The sequence below is a fragment of the Orycteropus afer genome, unplaced genomic scaffold (genome assembly GCF_000298275.1).
Source record: "Orycteropus afer afer isolate SDZICR_OR568_19922 unplaced genomic scaffold, OryAfe1.0 scaffold00684, whole genome shotgun sequence".
Lineage (NCBI taxonomy): Eukaryota > Metazoa > Chordata > Mammalia > Tubulidentata > Orycteropodidae > Orycteropus > Orycteropus afer.
The window spans coordinates 483,958-493,144 of NW_006922271.1; the positions used below are offsets into that span (position 1 = coordinate 483,958).

The 9,187-nt window shown below is 39.1% G+C and overlaps 1 protein-coding gene and 1 non-coding gene across 2 annotated transcripts in view; both read left to right on the top strand.

Annotated features, from left to right (window-relative positions):
* Positions 1-9,187, top strand: part of LOC103210983 — a 652,718-nt gene that overhangs the window by 402,362 nt on the left and 241,169 nt on the right. The window lies entirely within an intron of this gene.
* TRNAR-UCU lies at positions 5,014-5,102 on the top strand. Its single transcript is given in 2 exon segments — positions 5,014-5,050; positions 5,067-5,102. It is a non-coding gene; the product is annotated as a tRNA-Arg (tRNA).

Genomic DNA, 9,187 nt, shown 5'->3' on the forward strand with positions numbered 1-9,187 from the left:
CTGGCTTCCTGTCTTTTAATCCCCTTTCTCCTGCTCTTCTGGCCTGCTTCTTTGGGCATCCCTGAGTTTCCCCTCCTCACCTAATCCCTTCGGCTGATTGCTCTTCTCTTTGGCTTCCTGGGTTTTATCCCCCTTCTCCTGCTCTTCCGGCCTGCTACTCTGGGTAGGCCTGAGTTTCCCCTCCTCACCTAATCCCTTTGGCTGATTGCTCTTCTCTAACCTCTCTAACAGTGTTCTCTTCCTTCCCTTCCCCTCCTACCCCTGGTAACCAACAAAGAAAATTTCCTTCCATATATAAATCTTTCTTTGTAAGTTCTTCTTATTATTTTTTTTAATAATTAGATTAGAACCTTTTACAAGATCATTCATTTAACTAGTTTTATTAGGGTCTTGTAGTGAATCAGGTACCGTGCATGGTGCTGGAGACACAAAGATAAACAAGACAAAGGCACAATTCTTGCTTTTATGGAGATTTGTGTGTACTTGAAGAGAAAGCTCTCTCAGGGATAAACTAAACCCAACCCATTGCCATCGAGTTGATTCCGATTCACAGTGGCCCTTTAGGACAGAATAGAACTGCCTCAGAGGTTTCCAAAGGTGCAAATCTTTACCAAAACAGACTACCTCATCGTTCTTCTGTGGAGTGACTGGAGGGTTCAAACCACCAAACTTTTGGTTAATAGCCAAATGCTTTAAGCACTAGGCTGAAGAAAACACTTATAACTGGCAATGTAATGCCACTGATAAGATGAAAAGCTGAAATATAAATTATAATGGAAATTTCAGTTTTGCATAAGAATTGATAATGGTGCTCTGAGGAAAGGGCTGGTCCATGATATTCCATACACAAAATGCATTGTAAGTTTACTTTACAAATGTAAGTTTACTACAAAGTAAGTTACCTTATTTGCTACCTAATAAGTAACCTACCTAGTAACAACTTACATAGTAAGTAACAACTTACATAGTAAGTAATAAGTAAGTAACTTACATAGTAAGTAAGTAGCTTACACAATAAGTAACTTACATAGTAGGTAAGTAACTTAAATAGTAGGTAAGTAACTTCCATAGTAAGTAACTTATATAGTAAGAAAGTAACTTATATAGTAAGTAAGTAACTTATATAGTAACTTACATAGTAAGTTTACTTACAAATGCACTTTATGAATACTACTAATGAAAAAAAGGGTAGTTCTTTCTGACCAGCACTAAGTAAAATACAATAGAAAATGCAAAGAATTAATTCCATAATGGACTTAAAATAATGGCTCAGACAAGCCTCCAAAGTCACTTATTTTTAGGGGCGTATATGCCAATTTTGGCATGTGAACATGGTGATTGCAGTCAATGTCATGAAACAAAATGTGTATGAACTGTTGAATGAAAAATGAGTTTGCACTGTAAAGCTTCACCCAAATCACAATTTAAAAAAAGAAAAACAATTAACAAGTCAGAAAGTTTTAAAAAAAATTGAGCTGAAGTGGCTGTATTTATTAATGCTGTGGTTGCAGGAAGAAATAACATCTTTTGAGAACACACAGAAGGGAACATTATTTTTCTTGTCCCAGAGGAAACCGGAAGCTGGTGAAATTTAACTACAAAAGAGTTTTTGGGACAAGAGCATCAGGAAACTTTCCCCCTTCATCTTAGAATTCAACGAAGTCTACTTACTTGTGTCCTGGCAATGCCCTTCGGTTCCTAGAACTGGGATCCAGAGTCTGTAAATTTGCCTTTGGTGCCATACCCATGAAAATGAAGCTGGCTCCTCCTGTTATAAACCATGTAATCTCTAAACCCAGAATCAATCCTATTAATACAGCTTAATTTTGTCTAGAATTTACATGTTTTTAATCTGTCTTTTGCGCTCTTGGGCAGAAAGAAGGGCTTCTGCTAATTCTGGTTCCTTCTGGCTCCTTCCTGTTGGCTGTGGAGTCCCTCACTGGGGGGGCGATCTCTTGAAAAGCTTTTGCATCCCTCACTAAGGAGCAGAGACGTGAAGTATTTCCGAGCAGTTGGAGACCTTCCAGGGGGATTCACCACTCCAGGTAGAAAGTGAGCTGGTCTATTCTCCACCATCTGTCACCAGGCAAGTCCGATTTTAAATAGACCTTTGAGCCAGGGGAAGGGCAACCCAGGAATATGCCATCAAAAGATCCCTGGTTATGCACCCAGCTGTGAAAATAAATGCAGGAGACCCTGGAGACTATGGCCCCTAGTTACCCTTCACGTCTGGAATTGAACTCACTCTCGTGGCTTCCAGCCAAACAATAGACAGATATATAGGGTGATCATTTACATCAGGTAGATGTATTCCTTAGAATGATCAATCATGAGAAAACAGAGGGCAGTATTCAAACAGGGAGATAGCTCAGGGAGCAGGAATGCATAGGAAGGAAGGACACAGGCAAGAGGTAACTACAGGGAGGAAGGGGGAAGAGAGCTGTTACACTGTGGGGAATTGCAGTCAATGTCATGAAACAAAATATGTATGAACTGCTGTATGGAAAATGAGTTTGCTCTGTAAACTTTCACCCAAATCACAATAAAAAATTTAAAAAGAAAATAATGCACAGGCAGCTGGCCCCAATTCTCTCCAGTTCAGACCACACCAGACACATACCACCTGTCCACCGGTTGGAGACTCCTGTAGAGCCCGAATATTACAGAAAAATAACAAAAAAAAAATCTAAATCACCCCTGATTATTGTTGAGTAAGAGCACCTTAAATTAGTACCACTGACATGAGATGGTGTCTCTGCTAAGGTCTGAAGTGAAAACTCCATTTTGTATCAAGAGTAACCTCTGCATCAGGAATACAGCTTGTCATTCCTGTAACTCTCCACTGTACTTTGAAAAAATTCCTTAGTAAACAATTCCAGAAAACAATGTAATTTTGTTTGTTTACAGATTTTGTTTGCTACCTAGGGAGCCAGGTCCAAAAGAATTCCCAGAAAAGATGCTTACTCAAAACAAACTTTAGAATTACGAAGGAATTATGCCTTCCTTGCAGTCACTCAAGAAAGGTCTCATGATTGTTTTGAGACCAGAAGTACCCCATTTCATAATCACTTTGTCACTTTAAAAAACAACATTAGAAACGTCTGTAATCTCCTACCAATCATATGTACCCATTTTGGAACCATTACCTAAATGTCAACCAATCACTGTATTTTTATTGAAATGTAATTGTGTTTTCTTAAATAAACTCTCTGAATGGTCTCCTCCTTGGATTGCTTAGTTCAGAATCTTCTAGGCTTTGTGATTTCCGATTTGAAAACTGCCTTACCCCTCTACAAAACCTCTTTACTTTTAATTTCAACTGGACTCTGCCATTTTTGCCGTATGAAATTGCTTGCCCACACAGAAAAAAGGTATTCTACAATAAATTATTTACAACACAACACCCAAACCAAATTCCTTGCCGTAGAGTCGTATCTAACTCATAGCGACCCCTCCTTGGGTTTCCGAGGCAGTATCACTACGGAAGTAGATTACCCAACCTTCCTTCTGAGGAGTGGCTGGTGGGCTTGAAGCGCCAGCCTTCTAGTTACCGGTCAACTGCCTTAGGCACTACGCTACCAGAACTCCTAAATGATTTACAGTAGATGTTTAAAATATTTGGGTCCTTTCCAATTAAAAAAAAAAAAAAAAAAGTCTGAAAATTATTAAGTAGGGAGAGTTACAATGTAACAGAATGATGAGTGAATGGTGGATGAAACCCACTCACCTTCACTGAGGTCTAAAATAAAAAAGAAACCGCTTCTTAGCAATGGTTCCCAAGTGGTTACCAAAGTAAAGAGATTCTTCCCAATTCTTAACTCTCCTAGAGCTCAACATACCATTTCTTGATTTCTCATCTTTTTCCTTCAGGAGCAGGAAAAATGAAAGGGAGATTATGGGAGGGAAAGAAGAGAAGATCTAGAAAACAAAAAACAAACAAACAAAAAAACACCTGAAGAAAGACTGGTGGGGGCGATGAGGATGGAGGATCACTCAAAGGGGTCCAGTTAAATTGCTGAACGAGGGTTGTGCTGGGAGCCTGAAGGCGTTCTCCCGGGCACCCCCTCCGGCTATCTTAATTTGCTAGGCTGAGAGAAGGAGCCTTGCTGTGTGCTGGCTGGAAGAGGTCTCTGCAACCAGCAGACGACAAGATCTACCTACCATCTGTTGGTTTCCTTAAGTTTCTGGAAGTTCCTCCGAGGAACTTAGGCAGTGATGGGCAGTACTTTCGGTGGAACAAGCGGAGCTCTGGGGGCTGGCGACCGGAGAGTGGGGCCGGGAGGAGTAAGTGAATGGAAAACAGCTCCCCGTACCTACGCTCTCCATACCTGGGCTCGCAGGTTCTAGAGCTCAAGCTTCAGTCCGGGTCTAAAATTTCTTCATGCCTTGTGTTTTTGCAGATTGACAGTTTAAAGCTCGATTTTTTGTCCTGCACGTTTCAGAATTACTGTTTTTTTCTGGGTGCAATGTGGAGTTAAGAGGTCGTAGACTCCAAAAACTACCTTTTCCCCACTGGTTATTGCTAGCAAGTGTGTGAGAACAACCCCAAAACTACACTTTCCCGCTCGTCATTTTTAACAAGTGTGTGAGGATAGCTGACTTGGGGATTCTGCTCCCACTTCTGAGAGAGTCTGTGACGTTGTACCAAGGACCACGTTTTGGTGGAGATCACCTGAGATTTTTTTTTTTTTTTTTTTCCTCTTCCCTCCACAACTCATCATGTTGCTCAGATAACAACCATCAGCTTCTATAAACCTTGGACTTTCTCGCACATAAACATTACCTTCAATGACTTCTTTATCTTATGGAGACAGAAGATAATAGTTACTGGAAAGCTCAGAGACTCCCCTATGCCGGGGATTACATGTCCTGTGCATTGTCTTATTTGTTTTCTGTTCCTTGAGCTTTCACACTTACTGGAGCAGAATAGGTTTTCACAAGATATATTGCATAAACAACACCATAAATGTATTCAAGAGCCTTAGGAGAGCAGCCCAAGTGTGCTGTCAACTTGGCTCTGTGGCGCAATGGATAGCGCATTGGACTTCTAGCGTTCCTCGAAAGAGATTCAAAGGTTGCGGGTTCGAGTCCCGCCAGAGTCGGATTTTCTTTTTTCCTCCCATCCCAATCTCTTATCCCTACAAGGCTCACTGCTATTCACTTCTGTTTTGTGGTGTTTACATTTGAGGGGCTTTTTCATGAACATTCCTGCATATCTACAGTCGCTCAATAATCATATATAATGCAAGGTAACGAGGATGAGCAACTTAATAGAAGTTGAGTGTTCAAATAAATATTCATGATTGTTGCTTATGAAAAATTTTCCTGGGGTGGATCAGTTTTGTTTTCCTGGCCTCTGGTTGAGAATTCAAAATTCCCCTACAAGAAATCTGCAGTGTCGACTTGAAAAAGACCCCAATTTTTAAATGGTAAAACTCACCCTTTCCACTCTTTGCCTAATACCAGTACCATTCATTGGAAGCACGAAATTCTCACCTTTAACAACGTAACAAAAATCTAATTTGCTTTTAAATGAAATATTGTGGATGAGGATGCCTACAATGGTTGTGATCCAAAACAAAGGTCAGCAAAAGTCCTCCCCTAACCCCCCTTAACTCTACAATTAGAAAGAAAGCAAAACAATAAATCTCCTTTCCATCCTAGACCACTCGTTCCTTACTTCCCTCAATGGGCACCTAGTTTCTAGTGTCCTGTAGATTTTCTCAGGTATTTTACACCCATATGTCTCCACCCAACTGGTCTTCTCTTTTATCCAACCTATTCCTGCCATTTAACTGGAGTTTTAGTTTTTTAATGTAATCGTTAATATGATTGAGTTTAAATGTACCAATTTACTATTTGTTTTCTAGTTGTCATTTTTGTTCTTTGTCCCTTTGTTACTTTTTTCTCGTCTGTTTGTTTGTTTTTTTTTTCCTTGAGTGGGGAATCGAGTTGTTAAATAACTATTTTTAAAAAACAATTTTATTACTTCCACTGACTTTTTACCTAGCGTTTTAATACATTTTTTTGAGTTTACAATATGCATTTTTAACTTAGCAGAGTAGTGTCTAAGGCATTGACTGCTAACCAGAAGGCTGGCGGTTCAAACCCACCAGCCACCCTCAGAAGGAAGGTTGGGCAATCGACTTCCGTAGAGATAGTGCCTCCGAAACCCAAGGAGGGGTCGCTATGAGTAGGGACCGACTCGACGGCAGTGTGTTTGGTTTTTTTTTTTTTTTTACTCTGAATTAATGTTAATTAATGTTATATCATTTACCATATAATATGAAAGTACTACTACAGTATAAGTCCATTTAAACCTCTCATACATTGTGCTGTTATGAACACATATTTTACTTTTACATGTTATGAACCACACAGTACATTTTTATTATTATTTTTGCTTCAAATAATCACTTGACTTCTGAAAAATTGAAGAAATAAGACAAAATAGAGTCTTTCATATTGACCCACATATTTCAATATAGGCTCTCATATTGACCTACGTATTTTAATATGTATTCATATTCATATTCAGTGGTTTTTATGCTTTCCTGGAGATTCAAAATTTCTTCTGCAATCTTACTCTTTCAGTCTGAAGAACTTCCTTTAGTATTTCCTGTAGAGAGGGTCTGTAGGTAGCAAATTATCTCAGCTCTTCTTTACCTGAAAATATACTTATTGTGCCCTTATTTTTGAAAGATATTTTCACTGGATATCTAGCTCTAAGTTGATAAAGTTTTTTTCTTGGTTTATTTTTAAAACTTTAAAGATCCTGTTCCTTGTGTTCTAGCCTTGAATTATCTTTAATGGAAAGTCAGCCATTGGTTCTTATTATTGCTTCCTTGTGTATAATTTGTCTTTTGTCTCTGACTCCTTTTTAAAATTTCTCCTTATATTTGGTTTTAGCAGTTTGCCTATTACTTACCTATGTGTGACTTTCTTTGTTTTTATCTTGGTTTGGAATGGCAATTTTTTCTAATTTTGTGAATTCCTGTGTTGTTTTTTTTTAATCAAATTTGGAAAATTTTTGTCTAATATTCTTCAAAAAGTTTATTTTTATCTCTCTTTTCTTTTGAGAACTTCAATTGCATTTCTGTTCAACTACTTGATATTGTCCCAGCGTGGAGGCTCTTTTAACATTTTCAATCCTTCATCTCCTTGCTTTAATGCATATAATTTCTATTGTCCTTCCAGTTAACTAATTCCTTTTTTCTCTGTTGTATCCAATCTGTTTTTTCCTTCAGATATCATGTATACTTTGTTTTAAGGTTCCATTTTGTTATTTTTAAGAGTTTCCATATAGATCCTGAAATTCCCTATGTCTTTACCCATTAGGCTTACTTTTTTCCTGTAGATACTTTTAATATACTATACTCTCTTAGGAGCTCTGGTAGCATAGTGGCTAAAGCACTTGACTGCTAACCAGAAGGCTGGCGGTTCAAACCCACCATGAACCCACCAGCCACTCCTCAGAAGGAAGGTTGGACAATCCTACTTCTGTAGTGATACTGCCTCGGAAATCCAAGGAGGGGTCGCTATGAGTCTCGATGGCACACAACAACAACATACTCTCTTAGTTAGGAGCTCTGGTAGCATAGTGCCTAAGGCATTTGACTGCTAATCAAAAGGTTGATGGTTCAAACCCACCAGCCACTCCTTGGAAGGAAGGTTGGGCAATCTATCGGAAACCCAAGAAGAGGTCAGACTCTATGGCAAATAACAACAACATACTATATTAATTGTCTATGGCTGTGTAACAAATTGCTCCCAAACTTAGTGACTTAAAACAACAGACATTTATTATTGCAAACAGTTTCTGAGAGTCAGGAATCTGGAAGTACCTTAGCTAGTTGGGTTTGGGTCAGGGTCTCTCTTGCATGAGGTTGCAGTCAAGATTTTAACTAGTTCTGCAGTAATATGATTACTTGACTGGGGTTGGAGGTCCTGCTTCCAAAATGCCTCACTCATGTGGCTGTTAGCTTGAGACCTCACTCCCTGATTACATGAATATCTCTGCAGTGTTGCTTGAATGTCTTCATAACATATCAGCTAACTTCTTCCAGAGTAAATGTGTTAGACTGGGTTCTCTAGAGAAACAAAACCAATAAAGCTTGTATGTAGAGAGAAAGAAATTTATCTTAGGAAAATGTCTAACACACTCACAGAAGCTGACAAGTCCAAAGTTCTTGCCTCAAATGTCAAGCTGGAGTCTTTCCCCGACTCACAGCTATAGGGGCTGAGGAGCTCAAGGTTGGCAGGCAGTATACTGGCTGTTGACTCCAACAAATGACAAATCCAAGATTTCCAGGCCAAATGGTGGATTGTTCATTCACGGACAGTTGTAGGCAGCACAACAAGATCCCAATCCACAGAAGACTGTCTCTTTTCCCAGGATGTCCATAAATATACTGGAAGCAGGCCATACCCCTAGGGAAACTCCCTTTCAACAAATTGGCTACTCAAACCATATACACCTGATCCCATCATGGGAATAACCACATCAAAACTGCTTAAACCACTCAGAATTGTCATCCAGTCAGGTTGACACACAGCTCCAACTACCACAGTCCACCCATTGTCAATTTGGCAGTTGTGTACATATCCTTAACCATATATAATCTCTAAATAAGGACAATTATAAAGTTATATTTGTGCCTAACATGATACACTAACACATGTACAACTGAAACACATTAACCTTATTTACATGTCACAGTTTATAACACAAGGAAACAAAAATATTTGATGCACATATACAATGAGGAAATATATCACAGTCCTCATTTCCGCAACTGGTCATGTGGTCGTAGCTGATATTCAGAACTACCTTCTTCAACCACCCATTTTGTATTTCCCTTGCCCTCAGCAAGCACCTCTGCTGGTCATGGTTTTTGCCTGGAGGGGTGACCCAAATCAAACCTTCATTCCTGAAGTGTCCGGGCCGTTAGCAGTCATTTTAGAATTGGGATGCTGTAATTTTCCATTGACTTTAATCACAGGACATGATAGTACTAAGAGAAGTCTTAAAGAATCTCCTGTATTCCACTATGCAATGCTAAAGAATAATGTACAATCTGCAAAACACCGCCTAATGTGGATGAACTTGGAGGACATTATGCTGAGTGAAATAAGTCAATCACAAAAGGACAAATATTGTATTAGTCCATTATTGTAAAAGCTAAGG